The sequence below is a fragment of the Psammomys obesus genome, unplaced genomic scaffold (assembly GCF_907164565.1).
Source record: "Psammomys obesus unplaced genomic scaffold, mPsaObe1.curated_primary_1811, whole genome shotgun sequence".
Lineage (NCBI taxonomy): Eukaryota > Metazoa > Chordata > Mammalia > Rodentia > Muridae > Psammomys > Psammomys obesus.
The window spans coordinates 14016051-14034421 of record NW_026592548.1 but is presented as its reverse complement, the minus strand read 5'-3'; the positions used below and the strand labels follow the sequence as shown (position 1 = coordinate 14034421).

At 40.6% G+C, this 18371-nt stretch overlaps 1 protein-coding gene and 1 non-coding gene across 2 annotated transcripts in view; one reads left to right on the top strand and one right to left on the bottom strand.

Annotated features, from left to right (window-relative positions):
• Nucleotides 1-18371, bottom strand: part of Prkacb (protein kinase cAMP-activated catalytic subunit beta) — a 96321-nt gene that overhangs the window by 72353 nt on the left and 5597 nt on the right. The gene's annotated exons all lie outside the window — the stretch shown is intronic.
• On the top strand, nucleotides 4734-4875 carry LOC129682203 (small nucleolar RNA SNORA48). The gene has a single exon (XR_008720949.1). It is a non-coding gene; the product is annotated as a small nucleolar RNA SNORA48 (small nucleolar RNA).

Genomic DNA, 18371 nt, shown 5'->3' with positions numbered 1-18371 from the left:
GAGGAAGACAATGCAGTCACTCCTGATGAGACCTAACAGACTAGGATCAGAAGGAAGAAAAAGAAATCCTCCCCTACCAGTGGAGTTGGGGAGGGGAGTGTGTGGAGAAGGGGGAGGAAAGGAGGGATTGGGAGGGGAGAAGGGAGGGAACTAGAGAGAGGATACAAAGTAAATAAAGTGTAATTAAAAAAATACAATGAAATGTCAGATTATTAACACTAAGCCACAGATCAATAAACTACCCATATTCTTACATAGGAAAGTGAATCAAAAGAAGTTTGCAGATCATATCAAAGCATTAAGTAGGGAAAAATTCCAATGAGAATACTCAGTTACACAATCAATTAAAAAATATTAACGTGTTAGAAAAACACAAAGACACACAGACTGCAATGGTCAGTAGAACAACAAAGATAAAGGATTAATAAACACTAATTAAAAATTAATTTAAAATCAGTTATTACTAAGTGTGGTGGTTTCAATAGGTATGGACCCAAACAAACTCATGTATTTGAATGTTGGGCCACAAAGAGTCGCATTGTTAGGAGGTGTGGCCTTGCTAGAGGAGGTGTGTCACTGTGGAGGCAGGCTTTGAGGTAGTGTCTATGCTCGAGCTACTCCCCCTGTGGAGCACAGACCCCTTTAGGCTGCCGGCAGATGAGGATGTAGCACTCTCAGCCTCTCCAGCACCAAGTCTGCCTGCACGCTGCCACGCTTCCCGCCCTGATGATAACAGACGAATCCTCTGAAACTGGAAGCCAGCCCCAAATTAAATGTTTTCTTTTATAAGAGTTGCCTTGGTCCTGGTGTCTCTTCACAGCAATAAAACCCTAACTAAGACACCAAGAAAGCCAGAAATGCTCTGAAATCTTTTTTTCCCCTTAGTGAAAATGAAGCCATTTCTAATACACCCTCCTGCAGAAACAGACTCCAGCATATAGAAAGGCAAAAATGGCTGCTATGAAGATTGGTATAAGACAGTGATTTTAAAAGTTCCTAATCTCAAGAAATCCATGCTCTTTTTCCCATCAGCTGATAATTTGGAGACCCACAACCTCGAATTCTTTTAACATAGCCCCTTGCCCAACTTACACATGTTGTTAGTTTAGGACACAAAGCCTTAGCTAGTGAGTACTCTGGCACTCATCACAAAGCAGATTGCCTGCAGCTTCCAAGATCAGAGAGTTCTAAGACAAGCAGGCAGCTCCTAGGGGTAAGAAGGTCCAGCACCTCTTGCTTTTCTATGACTCTTTGATGAGCTCTAAATGTGTCTCACACTGAAAACGGACTGGAATGATGTACTGCTCTTACTGGTGAGGGAGTGTTTTCTGGAGTGTAAGCCAAATGAACCTTTTCCTCCCTCAGGCTGCTTTGGTCATGATGTTTATCACAGCAACAGAGAAGCAAAATAGGTCAGTTGTCCATGATAAGCCTGCCAGAGGGGCTTACGGAAATCCAAAGAGATGACTCAGGGATGCTCATAGCTTTTGTCTTTCTTCTCTCTGCTGTGTTGCCCTGCTGTCACTTAGGACACCAGACAGGAACATTCTGTCCACTCCGACCACCAGTTCTAGGCAGGCTCTGTCTGTGTGCCTTGAGTGTATTAACCTTTCCCAGTACCACCATCTTTGCATGTAAAGCAGGGATTGTAGCATTGTACTCAAGTGGAGTAACCCATGAAAAATGATTAGGGTGGTGTCTGGAGTTTGGTAAACTACAGTGTATGATAAACTTTCTTCTGATTTTCTATTCAGGTATTATGTGCATAAACATTCTTCTAATTATCCATTCAGGATTTTCGAAGGCTGAAGACAACTTTCAGGAATTTTTGCCCTTCACCATGGAATCCTGGTCCTGGAACTCGGGTTCTCAGCCTTGGTTGGTCTTAGAGAATCAAGTACCCCTAGAGCCTCTTATATTTCCTTACTTTTTTCTTTTTGTTTTTTAAGACAGAGTTTCTCTGTGTAATTTTGGATGCTCTAGACTCACTTTGTAGACCAGACTGGCCTTAAACTCACAGTGATCTACCTGCTGTGCCTCCCAGAGTACTGGGATTACAGGTGTATGCCACTGTGCCTGGCTCATTTTGCTGTTGTTGTTTTGTGTTTTTATTTTTTGTTGTTTTGTGTTTTTATTTTGTTTTTGCGACAGGGGTTCTCTGTATAACAGTCCTGGCTGGTCTTGAACTTACAGAGATCCACCTGCCTCTGCCACCCAAGTGCTGGGATTAAAAGTGTGCACCACCACTGCTAAGCTTCCTTACTATTTTCATTAGGAAAGAAGAATGTAGCCATTTTATATAATAATTTTCCTTTCCTGCCTGTACATTCTTCAGTCAGAATTTGTAAAAAAAAATTATATATGATATATAAAATATAAATATATACATTATTTCTGAGACAGTTTCTCACCATATAACTCAGGCTGGCCTTAAAACTGTCTATTCTCCTGCCTCTATCTCCTGGAATTATGGGTAGAGTCACCATGCCCAGTCTGAAAAAAATATTTCTACATAAAATTATGTATATCATTAACTAGATTATTACAAGGGTTGAAGCTCTTTCACCTGGGTTAGTGCTGTTAGCCCACATTTAATCATCAAACACTTGATTCTTTTTTTAATCCATTAAACCATTATACTTCATAGGTAAATATTACAGATTATGTCTGAGGACTTCAGCATTAAGGTTCAGAATATTTATTTTGAGGCACTAAACATGTTCTGGTTAGGGTAGTTAATTCAATCAAACTCCAGATTTTGCCCGCCATTTGGTAAGCATTATGCTACATAGAGATTCATACAATGAATAAGGCATGATTCTTTCTTTTAGGTCCTGGAGAGAACATTTAAATAAATAAGTGAGGTATTTTAGATAATGCCATAGTCTTGTAAAAGTATAGTCAGTAAAGTATAGTCAGTACAAAAAATGGGGAAGAGAACAGACAATCAGTAACATCTAAAGAAATAATTAAGCCAGGTGTTGGTGGTACACACCCTTATCCCAGCACTCAGGGAGGCACGGGCAGGCAGATCTCTGTGAGTGGGGGGCTAGCCTGGTCTACAAAGTGAGTGCAGAGCAGCCAAAGCTATACAGAGAAACCCTGTCTTGGAAAAAAGAAAGAAAGACAGAGAGAGAGAAAGAGAGAAAGAGAAAAAGAAAGAAAAAAAGAAAGAAAGAAAGAAAGAAAGAAAGAGAGGGAGAGAGAAAAAGAGAGAAAGAAAGGAAGAAAGAAAGAGAAAGAAAGAAAGAAAGAAAGAAAGAAAGGAAGGAAGGAAGGAAGAAAGAAAGAGGAAAGAAGGAAAGAGAGAAAGTAAAGGCAGATAACTGGCTGGGTATGGTGGTTATACTCATAAGTCAAGGAAATGGAGGCACGAGAACAATTTAAGGCCAGCCTGAGCTCTATGGTGAAAGCCTGGCTCAGTAAGTACAGGTTCCTATCAATTCTCTGAAATCTTAAAGCTCACATATGAAAGAAACTTACCAAGGACTGGCAAATAGTGCCATTTCTTCAACTGCAAAAATGTATTTGGGAACTACAGAGTAGAGATGGTACAGGCAGGCCTCAATACTCTATTTCAGTGAAGTTAAGATAATTTCTGTAGATTATCATTCCCTGTAAGATTATCATGTACTGTAAAAGAAGACAATGTCTACTGATTTAACTATGACATGCTTTATTAATTACACTTTTATAGTCATTTATTAAGAGAACTCTTTAGACTTTAATATAATTTTATATTGCTCTTCAACATGTATATGTTAATGAAAAAAAAAACATTAAACAAAAATACTAAAGAATTCACCCAAAACCCTTTACATTCAAAACCTAACTCCTGAATCATTCTGTGACTCAGTCAAAACTGAATTTTTATATCATTATTTATTTTCTTTTACAATATGATAATAATATAGACATTCAATGCTGAAGTATTTCTTGCAGAGCTTTACCACTTCCTGTATTTTCTTCCAACCTGTGGATATTGGTTTCAGTATCTGTCTGTACAACAATGACAAGTCTGCCACAGCTGCTAGGTTGACCATAACTATGAAACCAACAAGTTTAGAAAACAGTCTAATATCAAACACCCAATGTTAAAAAACTAAGTATGTTAAAGTAGCTGGAATATAGCTCCATATTTATTTATTCACAAGCCTGCTTTCTGTCTTGTAACTCTGAACTCTAATGTTTTGTAAAACTAAGTCCTTGGGAGAGATGGCTTCTATCAAGGAGACATAATCAATTTTTTGACAAAGACTTGAGAGTGACACCTGGGTGTTTTGGATGCCTCATTTCACTGAAATAATAGGCAAGAGAGAAATTTCTATCTTTGGGTGACTCATCAGTGAGGCATCATTTCCTGCCATAAGATGGAGACGTGCAGTGTGTTATAGACCCATGCAATCTTGGGCATATCATCTTGTAGTTTCCATACTGATGACAAAAACAGATGACTTCAGCAATCCAATATGACCCTTGATTTACTAAGGTTCAAATTATAAGGGTACAAAAGTAACACACATTCAGTAGAAACTTATTTTAAATTTTGAATTTTCATCTTTTCCCAGGCTGGCAATATGCATTAAGATACTTTTTTGAGATGCTGGGCAACAGCAGTGAGGTGCAGCTCCCAACTGACCTCATGATACTCTTATATACTGTGTTGCTAAGTGATCATGGTGCTCAATACATTCTTACTTAAAATATTTTTCAGCTTAAGAAGGGTTTATCATTCCCCCTGGCAATGGGCAAAGAGACACATTGTTGGTGGTATTTTTGTTATCAGTCAGGGGCAGAGCAGATGGAAGTTTTTTGTTCATCCTAGCTTGATGCCTGGCTTGCTGGCCAAAGGTGTTCTGTGCCTAGGGCTCATGAAAATCAAATCAAATCAAATCCAGGTAGTGTAGCTTGGAAGGATGACGACAGATAGAGACCTGCGGATCACTATGTCACCGACAGACCCTCCCTCCATTGCATGGCACAAGCGGGCCATAGATACCTGCTTGCCAACACACCACACAATGTGGATGGAGAATGTCACCCACATGGCCACGTGGTCAGCGTTAAGCAGGAGCCACCACATGTGCAAGTATGTGGTAGTCAGATGGGAGAGGAAGAGAAGTGGAGCAACTTGAGCATTAGAAAGACAGATGGAACTAGAGAATCAAGGGTGGAGAGGAGTAGCTGGTTGTGAGTGGCCAGCCCCGCCACTTGGGGCCATGGTGAGCTTCCAGCCCAAGCAGTCTGTGGCTATATAATGGCAGGAGTTGGTGTCAATGTCCATGACTCATATTACCACTAGAGAACCTGGAGACTGTCTCTGGTGGGGGCAGCCTGGATGTTCAATGGTTGTGCAGAACTGGCCCCACCCCTCACTAGATATGGCACTCTGGAGAGCTGGCCCCATATCTCACTTCTGGCAGTACAGAGGAGCTGGCCCTGATGACAGGGGTGAGGGTGAGCCATCAGAGGATGTGAGTGTGGGAGAGCGGACCCCACCACTCATCTGCTATGGAGTGGCACAGGTGCAGAGGTAATGCCCCACCCCCACCACATGCCCTCACCACCTCAGGCAGTTGGGAAAGCTGCCCAGAGTCATGAACTCTAAGGATAGAAAGCCCTTCCCCTGACCAGTGGCAGCACTCTAGAGAGTAGGTCCTGAGCCTCCCCTGAACAGCACAGCAGAGCTGACCCTGGTGGTGGGAGTACACGTGTGCCAACCCCGATGGCTAGAGTGTGGAGAGGGAGAACTGGACCTACTACTTGTCTTCAGTGAGGTGGTGTGGGGGTGATGCCCTTCTTCCCTCCCCACTTGCCACCTGCATTAGGCTGGAGAGCTGGCCCAGCCCCTCACAGGCTACTGCACTTGGGAGAGTGGGCCCCTCGCCTGGGCAGCACTGTGGATGTCCAACCCTGCTGTTAAGGCTGAAGTCTGGCAATACCAGGTAGCCCCTGAGCTCAGTGCAAAAAAGACAGACTCCCTTTCTCATCTGGGTTCCCTCTTCTCTCCCAGATCTGGGGAAACCCCAGATCCTCTAAGGTGAGTCACTTAGCCTTCAGGGAAGATTACAGACCCAACCTTTCCTGATAAGAAATCTGGTCAGTGTGAACCAGGGGATTCCTGGAAATACCCCACCCTATGATAATGAGACCGGAGCTTTCAACAAATGACCTTTAACCATACCTAAAGTTCTTCCCCCAACTACAGAATAATTACTGTGTTCCTCTTTATGCACTGTGTACAATTACATGTAAATAAAGTATTCCTAGCACCGTTAGCCCCAGAGAAGTAAACATATTCGCCTTGAGACCCCTCCCACTGCCCAAGGCCTATAATATCCCTGATTCATTAAATAAATGCTCACTTGCTCACTCTCTCACTCCATTCCTCTACCATGACTGTCTGAGACTCATCATTTATTCTGGGGAAGGAAAGATTCCCCTCCTCCCAGAAGAATTTGCCACTGGACCCTCAGGGCTTGGCCTCCAGCCAGGCAGCCAGAGCTGCTTCTGTCACCACTGAAGAGAAAGCAAGCCACTGACAGCTAAGGAACAGCAGCTGGACCTGCATTCCAGCCGTGAACCAACAAGGCGCGAATGTCTGACTGTGTCCTCTGCTGTTAACACTGAGGTATCATCACTGGCTTTGGAGCTTCCCTGAGGTCTGATATGGGCCATCTCATTAAAAAGAGCTAATTGTAGCACTGTGGAAGTCTCCAACCATTTTCCTCAGGAGGAGCATGCACTTCTGGCAGCAGCAGCAAGGAGGAACAAGCAACAGATGTGGCTCTAGACACTTGGGGGTGGGTGGGCTAGACGCTGAAGGCATGAAAGTAGGAGATTTGGCCATGCCTTCTACTGAGAGCAGCATTGGGTGGCCTAGCCAGAGCAGTGCTGGAAAGCTCACCCTCAAGGTGCAGATAAGGGAGAGCCAGTGGGCTGTCCAGGTCAGTTACCACCCATGCCGAGACCCAGGGCTCTAAGATGGCCCATCCCCAAATCTGTATCATCTCCAAACTGTTGAGATTTGTGAAGATCTAGTCCTGCTGATCCAAAGCTGCACAATCTCTATGACATAGAGAAATGACAGGATTACTGGGAGGAGTTCTGATGAGGATCTAATACTGATGGGGTCACAGAAACCAGAGATTTTGAACCAGACCAGTGACTCACTGCAATGAACATTTGCAAGTAAAGATGTGTAGACAAAGAGATATACTTTGGACATACTGTAACATACTACCACTTCCATGATATGATGTTTTCTACGCTTTTCGTTTTGTTTTACTTGTGTGTCTTTCATTTTGGAGAGGTTGCAAGGGCAAAGGGAAGATATGAAGGGACAGGGAGATGAGCAGGACTGGGGTGCATGATGTGAAACTCACAACGAATCAATAAAAAGTTAAAAATGAAAAAAAAAAGAAGGGTTTATTAGGAAATACTACCAAACTCTCAATGATTTAAGAGTAATGTTCTGAATTACTACCATGACAAAATACCGTTCTATCTTATATACTGTTGTTGAAAACGTGGAATAAATGATGAAGTTACAAATGTAACAGCAACTCCCAACAAGATAACTGTTTTAGCTGCCTATACACAGTCCCTCCTGAGTTTTATGTGTGCATGTATATTTGTGTGCTTATATAAACATCAAGTTTCTGTTCTGGTTCCCTCAATAATTTTACACAGGCATGGTTATGGAAGCTAATTCAGCACCAGAACTGCAAGAAATCAAGATGAGTATCATGAGGAATTGACATTAGCAAATATGGAATCTGGGTTGCATCTTTTTGGTCCAAAGCTGTGTTTTCATGCATATGAACGATGGTAGCACTATCTGAGGTGGTGTATATAGTGAATTCCATCCTGGGAACCAGCAGTAGTAAGGTGTAAACAGGTAAAAAACAGATCACACTTGAAGCCACAAAGGGGCTCACCCCACATGCTTTGTGCTCTCCTGTGACTATAGAGGACAGTTACAAAGTACATTTCCTGGACTCTGTACTGCTGAGGTTTGAGATACAAATCGGCCCTACTACCACTTCTATACTGCCTACAGCACTTCTGGGGCAGGCAGCACTGTTCCAGCCCCTTCAGCTCCAGTGTCTGAGTAACAGAATAGGTTACATTAGTATTCTAAGACAAAGATGACAGAGGCAGAGACAAAGAAAAATATAAGTACAGTTACAATATTTGAGATCCTAAATATTGCTATGCCTACTTTTGCTCTCAATTTACCTGAAAATTATTTTCTTTCTGGTTTTGTTCCCCCCCCCCCCACTCCGGAAACAAGATCTTATCACGTAACCCAAATCAGCTTTGAACTGTGGTCCACTTGCCTCTACTCTCCGTAATGACAGGATTATGGGTATTTCCCAGCACAGGCTGTCTCCCTTTCTGTATTAGCTCTTTGAGTTAGGCTTCTGCATCTTGAAATGAAAAACAACAACAAAAACCTAATTCTAAAATATTTCAAAACGAAGACGAAAAATACTTTAGATTATTCTACTTTTATATGTTTTAATTACTCTCTGTTATAAGCTTGTTTTTAAGATCTACTATGTTATAAGGGGGAAAAGCCTACCTCACTTTTTTCAATCAAAGAAATGAGTATTATGGATGGTTTGAAATCACTTATAAGCAAAGTTAATCAACAGATCCTGTTGTGAGCAAGAAACAAAAGAGGTTGATAAAGGTGTCAAAATGGCTATAAAATAGTCCAAGTATTAGAGTCAAGATCACTGATATTACATGCTTGTCAATAAAATAGAATGATTCCTAAGATCTGTATCCAGCAGAGTCCCAGATCTCCATGCTGTAGTCACTGCCAGTATCTTCTGATGCTCACTGACCTTGACAGACAGCTGATGTTTTGGAAACAGACCTCGGTCATCATTATATCTTATTACACAGTTTTATCCTCAATATCCAAATAATTAAAGGCAAGAAATAACCATAATAAAAAATGATGGAATTCAAGTTATATCTAGAATTAAAATACTGTAAAAATTCAGCTACGCTTAAAGAAGCACATGACAAATAACACGGCACAGCTCTTCATACTCACTGGAATTTATAAAGTAATAATTTTATATTACAATGTATTAAGTCATGGACAAATATAATTTCTAAAGAAACTAAGAGCAAATAAATAAATAAAACCAACAAGTAAACACAGTGTTGAACAGAAAGAGCTGAAATAAAGTGAGAAAATGAGCTGTATGACAAAAACACAAACAAGCGGCAAGTGTAAAGCCCAATACATTAAAAAATTTCAGTCTATAAAGAAACTGTGTCAGACACGGTATATACTCACTTATAAGTGGGTACTAGACCTATAAGATAGGATAAACATGCTAAAATCTGTACACCTAAAGAAGACAAACAAGAAAGAGGACCGGGGGTAAGATGATCAATCCTCACTTAGAAAGACAAAGGGGATCAACATTGGAAGTAGGAAAAAACAAGTAACAGGACAGGAGCCTACTTTCAGAGGGGCTCTGAAAGACTTTACCTAGCAGTGTATCAAAGCAGATGCTGAGACTCATAACCAAACCTTCAGCAGAGTGCAGGGAATCATATGAAAGAAGGAGGAGTTAGTATGACCTAGAGAGGACAGGAGCTCCACAAGGACCAAATATCAGGGCACAGGGGTCTTCTATGAGACTGTTTCTCCAAACAAGGACTACGCATGGATATAACCTAGAACCCCTGCTCGGATGTAGCCCATGGTAGCTCAGTATCCAAGTGGGTTCCCTAGTTAGGGGAACAAGAATTATTTCTGACATGAACTCAATGACTGGCTCTTTGACACCCCGTACCCCCAAGGAAGGAACAGCCTTGCTAGGCCATAAAGGAGGACATTGCAGCCAGTGCTGAAGATACCGGATAAGCTGGGGTCAGATGGAAGGGGAGGAAGGCCTCCCTTAGCAGTGGACTTGGAAGGGGGCAGGGAGGAGATGAGGGATGGAAAGAGGGAGGGGGCTACGGTTGGGATACAAAGTGAATGACCTGTGATTAAAATAAAAAATAAAAAAATAAAAAACAGGGGGCTGGAGAGATGGCTCAGAGGTTAAGAACACTCACTGCTCTTCCAAAGGTCCTGAGTTCAATTACCAGCAACCACATGGTGGCTCATAACCATCTATAGTAAGATCTGGTGTGCAGACAAAATGTTGTATAAATAATAAATAAATCTTTTTTTTTTTTTTGTAATTTTATTAGGTAAGTATAATATTCTTTATTTATAAAAGCAAGTTTCATTTTCATAACACTTTTTTTCTGGCCTGCCTCATGAGTCCAATTCAAGTTTCATTTTCTTTTTATTTTTTTCATAATGATTTTTTTTATTTTTTTATTTAATTTTATTTTTTCTTATCAGTTACATTTTATTAACTCTGAATCCCAGCCGTGTCCGCTCCCTCATTCCCTCCCAATCCCACCCTCCCTCCCTCATCTCCACCGTGCCCCTTTCCAAGTCCACTGATGGGGAGGACCTCCTCCCCATTCATCCGATCCTGTTTTATCAGGTATCTTCAGGACTGGCTGCAAAGCCCTCCTCTGTGGCCTAACAGGACTGCTCCTCCCTTGGGGGGTGGGGAGGTCAAAGAGCCAGTCATTGAGTTCCTGTTAGAAATAGTCCTTGTTCCCCTCACTATGGGAAACCAATTGGTTACTGAGCTACCACAGGCTACATCTGAGCAGAGGTTCTAGGTTATATCCATACATGGTCCTTGGTTGAATGTCAGTCTCAGAAAAGACCCTGTGCCCAAATATATTTGGTCCTTGTGGAGCTCCTATCCTTTCCCCATCAGACTAACTCCCCTTCTTTTATATGATTCCCTGCACTCTGCGGAAGGTTTGGTCATGAGCCTTTGTATCTGCTTTGAAAACACTGCTAGAGTCTTTCAGATGTGCTCAGTAGACTCCTGTCATACGTTCAATGCACATCCCATCTGTCTTTCTAAACGAGGATTGATCATCTTACCCCATGTCCGCTCTCTTGATTATCTTTTTTAGGTGTATAGATTTCATTATGTTTGTCATAATGTTGTAAAAATAATAAATAAATCTTTAAAAAAAATAAAAAATAAAAAACAACAACAAAAAAGAAACTGTGTCAGAAAAGAAAGATTGTTAGAGTTGAGTAGTAAAACTTCAGTTATTCTAGAGAGGTCTAGTATTTAAAATGAAAATTGGCAGACTGAAAGGAAACAAAGATCCATTGAGCGACTTTAAATATTTAGCTATAACTAACAGGTTAAAAGATAATCAGTAAAAATAAATAACACTGACACACATAGTGACTAACTTTTTCTATACTGTGTGATGTTTGAGGAATGGGAGAATATTGTAAACAACAAGTAGAGCATATACGCTCTTCAAAAATCAATAGAATATTTACCAAAAGTAATTATACCTGTATGTATGTATATGTGTATATACATGTGTGTGTATATATATATACACATGTGCATATGTATATACATATAAATATATATACATGTATATGGGTGCAATTATATATATACACATTTATATATAATAATTATACCCCTACATATAAAGTTCCAAAAACTTTTATAATTGAAAGTCTTTCAAAACATATTCTAATATCAATGAATTAAATTAAAAAAAAACAAATATTTCAAAGAAAAATATTAGGAAACATTAGTCAAAGAAAAACTTCATAAAAATCTAAATATATGGGGAAACTTAGCAAACTAAACTCACTTCTACATGAAGGATACAAAGTGATACTATTTCCCAACCAAGCTAAATTTTTCCTATGTAATCAATATTGGTTTAACATTCAAAACTCCTAGCTTTAAAAAGAACTTTTAATAGTTTACCCATTGTTCTAATTTGTTTTCTGTTGCCGTGATAAACAGCATGACCAAAAGCAATGAGTTTACGTGCTTATTCTTTCAGGTCACAATCCATCATTGAAGAAATTAAGAAGAGGAACTCAAAGCATGACACTAGAGGCAGGAAACATGGAGGAATACTGGCTCATGCTCAGCTAGCTTTCTTATATAGCACAGATCAACCTGCATAGGGATGCTACCACCTTCAGTGGGCTGAACCCTCACATGTCAATCAATCATTTATCAAGACAATCTTTTACAAACATGGTCACAGGCCAATAGGATCTGAGCAATCCCCCAATTAAGATTCCCCCAGATGTGTCAAGCTGACAGCTGAAACTAACTAGGATACCCGTTTTCATACACACACACACACACACATACACACACACATATATTCTTATACATATGTGAGAAATACACATAAAAGTAATGATATTGTATACTCACATTTGTATATATACATACATATACATAATACATATACACAATATATAATTTGTATATGCTAGACAAAAAATAGATCTTCTTTAATCAGATAAAGATGTCAATAGAGGCACACTCTTGAAAGGACATTGAGATCCAGAGCCTTCCTATATTCTTCTGTTTCCTGGATGTCACAAGGTAAAGCTTTGTCCTACCACATACATGCTAACCCTTATGATACACTGCCTCATCACTGGTCAAAGGAGCAAACCTTGCTGACCATGAACTGAGAATTACTGACACCATAGGTCGAAACAAATCTTTCCTTCTTGTAAGTTCTCAGGTATTCTGTCACAGCAGAAGTAACAACAACAATAATCTAATACCACACACTCACATACATGAACATCACACACACCACATACACTGCACACATACACCACACACAAACACACACCATACACACACACACACACACACACGACACACTTCCATATATAACTTAGCATTAACAAAATTATCAACATTCCTAGATAGGTCAGTACAAGATATCTCAGAACTATGGGCTGAAGATGAAACATAATGAAACAGTCTCCCTTATGAACATACGTGACTTCCAATCTGGTATCTGATTTTCTTTGTGACATATGAGGCAAGATTATTATTAGAAGAGGAGGATAGTGGAGAAGCCAGACAAAAGATTGAAAGAGAAATCATGAAGAATGAGAGTTGTTCAGAGAAATGTAGTAAAACCGTCATGCTGACAGCCCACTTGAAGATGACAGTGAATTTACAGCATTCTCCTGCATAGCTTTCTCCATGTGTTCAACTCTTGGCTGAAACCACAGGGGATAGCTGAGTCTCTTGGAGTTGGGTTTCACTTATCAAGGATATATGATAAAAAGAATTACAAAAGGTTTGGGGTGCCATGTCATCTCCCTGGTTAAGAAGGAAAATGAAGAGAGGGCTAGTGGACGAGTAAATACGAGCATTTTAGAAGCAATGAGAAAACAGAAACTGTTCAGAGAAAGATGGCTACAGTGGCCATCATGGAGCAGTTAATCAATAGGACAAGGGTCTCAATGAGATAAGGTATCCAAACGAAGCACAGAGAAGGGGGTGACAGAAAACAAAGCAGGTTTCTGAGACCCAGTGATGATGGACAGCTATCCAAATAGAACTTGAAACCACCAAAAATGAATGCAGAGCTTAAGAACTGAATGAGAGTGTGAAATGTCCATGCTTATGGTGAGGGAGAAGCAAGCAAGACAGATTAAATAACAGCAACAGTCATATAGATGAGTGATAGACACCTCAAAAGAAGGAGTTTTCAAAAGGTAAGGAAAACATTCTCGTATCCAGCATCTATCTACCTCTATCCAAGTCCAGTTTTCTCCTCCCAATTTAAGTGTGGTAATTTTGGAGCTGGAGAGATGGCTCAGTAGTTAAGAGTTTGTATGAGTTAGGTTCCCAGCATCCATTTCAAGCGAATCAAGACTGCCTGTGACTCCAGCTCCAGAGGGAGCTGACATCTCTGACCTTCACAGTCACTTGTACTCATGGACACATACACATCTTTTAAAAGTGATATTACTTTAATACATTAAACTGTTCTTTTCAGGTCAAGTAACTACTATCCCCAAATGATCAATGCAGTACAAATAAAGTACTCCCCCATGTGGGGGTACAGGTGGGGATTATAAACACCTACAAAATGGAATTCAATTTTTAAAAACTTTATGTATATGTGTGTTTTGTCTTCATGAATGTCTGTACACCATGTGCATGCCTGGTGCCTGTGGAAGCCAGATGAGGATGGCAGAGGATGGAGCTACAGGTGTTTATGAGCCATGATGTGGGTATTGAAAATTGAATCAGGTCCTCTGAAATGGCACAAATGCTCTAAGCCACTGAACCATCAATCCAGGCCCCAAATTTGATGTTTTTATCACCTATTAAGCCATCCATGATTTTAGTTTCCAGAATGACATGACCCAACAACCCTAACACATTCTGGAGTCAAAACACTAAGCAAGCTCTCCACTTCCTGTATGGACAAAAGTGTCATGGGCCAAATTCCCGGACCTGCATCCATCCCATACCTTTTGTACCATGATGCACTCCATCCCTCTGCAACCTCGGGCACAGCTGCTAGATTCATCACTCATGTACTCCTGGAGGAGTTTAACAAACATGAAGTAGTCACTGTCTGGCTATTACTCAGTAACAACACGCTCCTCTGGAAAGGACACACATGCCCAGCAAAACATGGGTTGGCTGATAGCCACGAGGTAGAGGGGAATGCAGAGCAGGCTTTCAGGACAGCACAGTAATCTTCATGTGCTCAGTTTTACATCTATGAAGTAAAAGTTCCTTTAAGTTTCATCACTTACAGAAAGAGGCAAGTTACCCCCTGCCCTACCCCAGCCAGAGGATATAGACAGGCCTGCTGTCTCAAAATGGATTCATGACAGTGCTTTAAAAGTCTTATGTGAAAGATTTACATCAGTGACTCCTGTACCATTCATGCTAAATGAAGACAGACGGCAGACTCTTGTGACATGGACTGAAAGCCCTGGATTTCAGCCTAAAAGCTTCTAGAATGGTTACTGGAGGTCAGAGAGGAAGTTCAAAATTACAGCAATGGACGATGGATCACAATGGATCACACTACCTACCACCCAGGTAGCTGGACTCTGGCTCATTATCACCAAGACAGCAATTTTAGTCATAAAGGGGTTTGGGATTCAGTCCAAACTGCCATGGGGCTTTTTAAAGTTGTAAGAGTGCAGAAGGTTGACTCTGTAGGAATCTCCAGCATGTGAAAAGAAGAGGACTCAACATGCTGTGGCCAGACAATGAATAAGTGACTTACAAACAATAAACAAATGAGTGACAGTTAACAGGCCCACGTCACACAGGACTCAGCTACCTCCCCCTTGAAGCCCCTTGCTTGCCGATGCTCTGTGCTCACCCACCTCTCCACAGCAGCCTCCTACAAGCTGCTTCCACCACAGAAAAGAGACTGTATGGTATACCCACTGTCCAGGTGGTCCTTCCAACCCCTTTGCCGATGCAAGTACAGGGTGGGGGGATGACCTGCTTCCTGCTGGCACAGATGATTATATCCATGTAAGAATTCAATAGAGAAGCAGCAGGAAGAGCCTCACTACCGACCAAGGGATTGCTGCTGATTACAACAGAAAGAGGCTAGTGAAGGGGTTTGGGAAGAATCTTGCCTGCAGTGGGATTTAAGTGAGCATCTCCATAATGGGACTGGGCTGCAGCATGAGTGGCCTAAGAACACGCGCCAGCTCCTGATGAGATTGGGTGGGCTAAGGATGTCCAGCTGGAGGCACATCGGTTTTAAGTGCTTGCAGCTCTGAAGCTTAAGTGAGGATTTTCTTGCAATGAGTAGATTTTCCCTTCTGTCACTTGTCACAAGTTAAAAACCTTCAGAGCTTAAATAATGTAACAATTTGGGGTCTGCTTTTAACTTAGTCTAACTCCATCATGCAATAAACTGAAAAGAGACATTAAAAAAAAAAAAAAAGTTAACATCTTCCAGACTCATGGGATAGATACTGTGAAAACTACTCTAAATCTTGATTGTGTATGTGTTCTCTGCCTCATAATTTTGTTATCACCATATGTACTTGTTAATGAAAAAAAAATCTGCTACATTTAATGTCAAATCAATCTATTAAGTAATTTTATTGTTTAGAAAAAATTTCCTAGCCATGAAGCCCTGTTACTGTTTTGTACACAAAATCTAGTCAGCACATTTTGACCCGTGCTTCACAGCATTCTGGCACTTTAGTGGCTTGTACTGTTCCATCAGCTGCTAACGAGGTGACACTACAAACTGTAGTGTATGGACTCTTCTTGCTACCAGTGCTTTTGTCATTTACAGAAGAGTTCCCAACTTATGGGTTGTAATCCCTTTGTGGGTTGTATAGCAGATATCTACATTACAATTAATAACAGTAGCAAAACTATAGTAATATAGAAGCAACAAAATAGTTTTATGGTTGGGGGGGGGTCACCACAACATGAGGAACTGTATTAAAGCGTCGCTGCATTAGGAAGGTTGAAAGCCAGTGGTTTACAGTATCTCATAGCTGTAGTTTTTAAGACATTTAGATTAGGGCTTTTTGGGTTTCACATTGGGTTGCAAAGAAAGTTTCTCAGAAATTCCATGGCAGCAGCTTCTCTGGGCACTAGTTTTTTTTTAATTCAAGGACTTGGAACCATATCCCCTGTGCATGAATGATGGCTTATTTTCATTCCCTCACCACCTCCTCCCATCTAGTTCCATTGTAGCCATAAATGTTGGCAGTTTTAGAAGAGTTTTGGCCACTGTGTTTCTGTTTAATATTCAAAATACGCTGTAGATAATGGAGATGTTCAAGGAATGGGTATCTGTGCTTTAACACTTTTTGGCAAGGTTGCTCTGTATGCAGATGGATCAAACAGCTACACATTCACAAAGCTGAACCAAAATGAAAAGAATTCCTGGGCAGGGTCTCTCTAACATAACTTGGTATCTTAGAGAATGCTCGTGCTTTCTTCTACATCAGAAGGAATTCGGAATAAAATTCATTCCGAATTACTCTTCCTCCATCAACCTACGCACCATGAACTCACATGTAACCCTGATATAGCAACCTTCCCAGGTATATTAGTAGTTTTTGTGTGTGATCTCAGAACATACTATGACCTGTAACAACATGGTAATGGCAGATTCATTTCCATTGCTCACACTTCTATGACAAGCCTCAGGGAAGCTCTCAAATAAAAATCAAAACAAAATGGAATTTTGCTTCAGCTTTGTTTTTGCTCAGCAATGTAGTCAGGCAGTTTGTAAAGAAAAGCTGTGTAAGCATTTTTATTTCAAATAAAATGGATGTGTATTAAAAAGCACACACACTGATAGATGCTGTTTCCACCCCACAGATCACGTTGTCCAGTAAACAACTGGGAAGGCAAAGTAGCCGCAGTGCTGCAAACACTGGTGCAATCTCTTCAATGGAACTCAACAGACAGCTGCAGGCTACTCAGGAATTCTGCACTCTTCCCTATAATTCCCATGTTTCATTTCTGCCCTAGTACCAACGCCAGGCCCATGTGCCCTACACCTTATCATAAACAGTTCTGAGTAGCTGTCTTCCAGCTTGCAGACAAGAATCAAGTCTCACTTTTATTTGCATCTATGTTTAGCATAGTGCCTGGTATTAAGCAGGCACTTGTAAAGTACTGACTGAGAATGATCAAAGGACTGAATGAATGACAAATACACAAGTATTTTTTTGTGTAAGTCTGAGGTGCAGGATGATTTATCTCACAACTACAACTGAAGATGAAACTTATTCTGCCCTATGAACATCCATGACTGTTTACTCAGGAAGCTGAACTGGTATTTGAGGAGCTGAATTACCAGCAGAGCCTTCCCCTATAAAAGACACTATGCAGTGTAATGCCTGGACTACCACCATCTCCTGCTGCTACATGGTCATCTACTAAAAAAGATTGACAAATTTTTACAAAGTGAGACTATAAAAGTCAAATCTTAAAGACTCAATTTGTAAGGATAAAATCTACACGGAAAAAAAACAGGTTTGCCATAAACTTTCAGATTGAAATTCAACAACTGCCTTAAAAGAAAACAAAACTTTCAGAAATCACCAGAGTCAGCATGTAAATCCCAAACATGGCCATACGGCATGGCACTCATCTCTTGCTACAGCAAGCCTGATAAAAGACATCACATCTATAGTGGAGTTATAAGCAGAACTAACTTCAACTAAAGCTAGTGCAGTGATTCAATTAGTGCTTTTGTGTCTTCAAAAGAACCCCGAATTTAACCTGAAAACCATTTGCTTAGACACAGAACAGCAAATAAAATTTAGAATACAACACCCCAGTCTTTCATTATACGAGCTACAGGAAAGTAACTCACTGCCTTCATCCCACACACTAAAACACACTGAAAGGCCACTGGAGCTAAATGTCCACATCAAGGTAGACTTATTTTTACACCCACATTTTATCTCTTTCCTTGACTTCAAAGTCGAT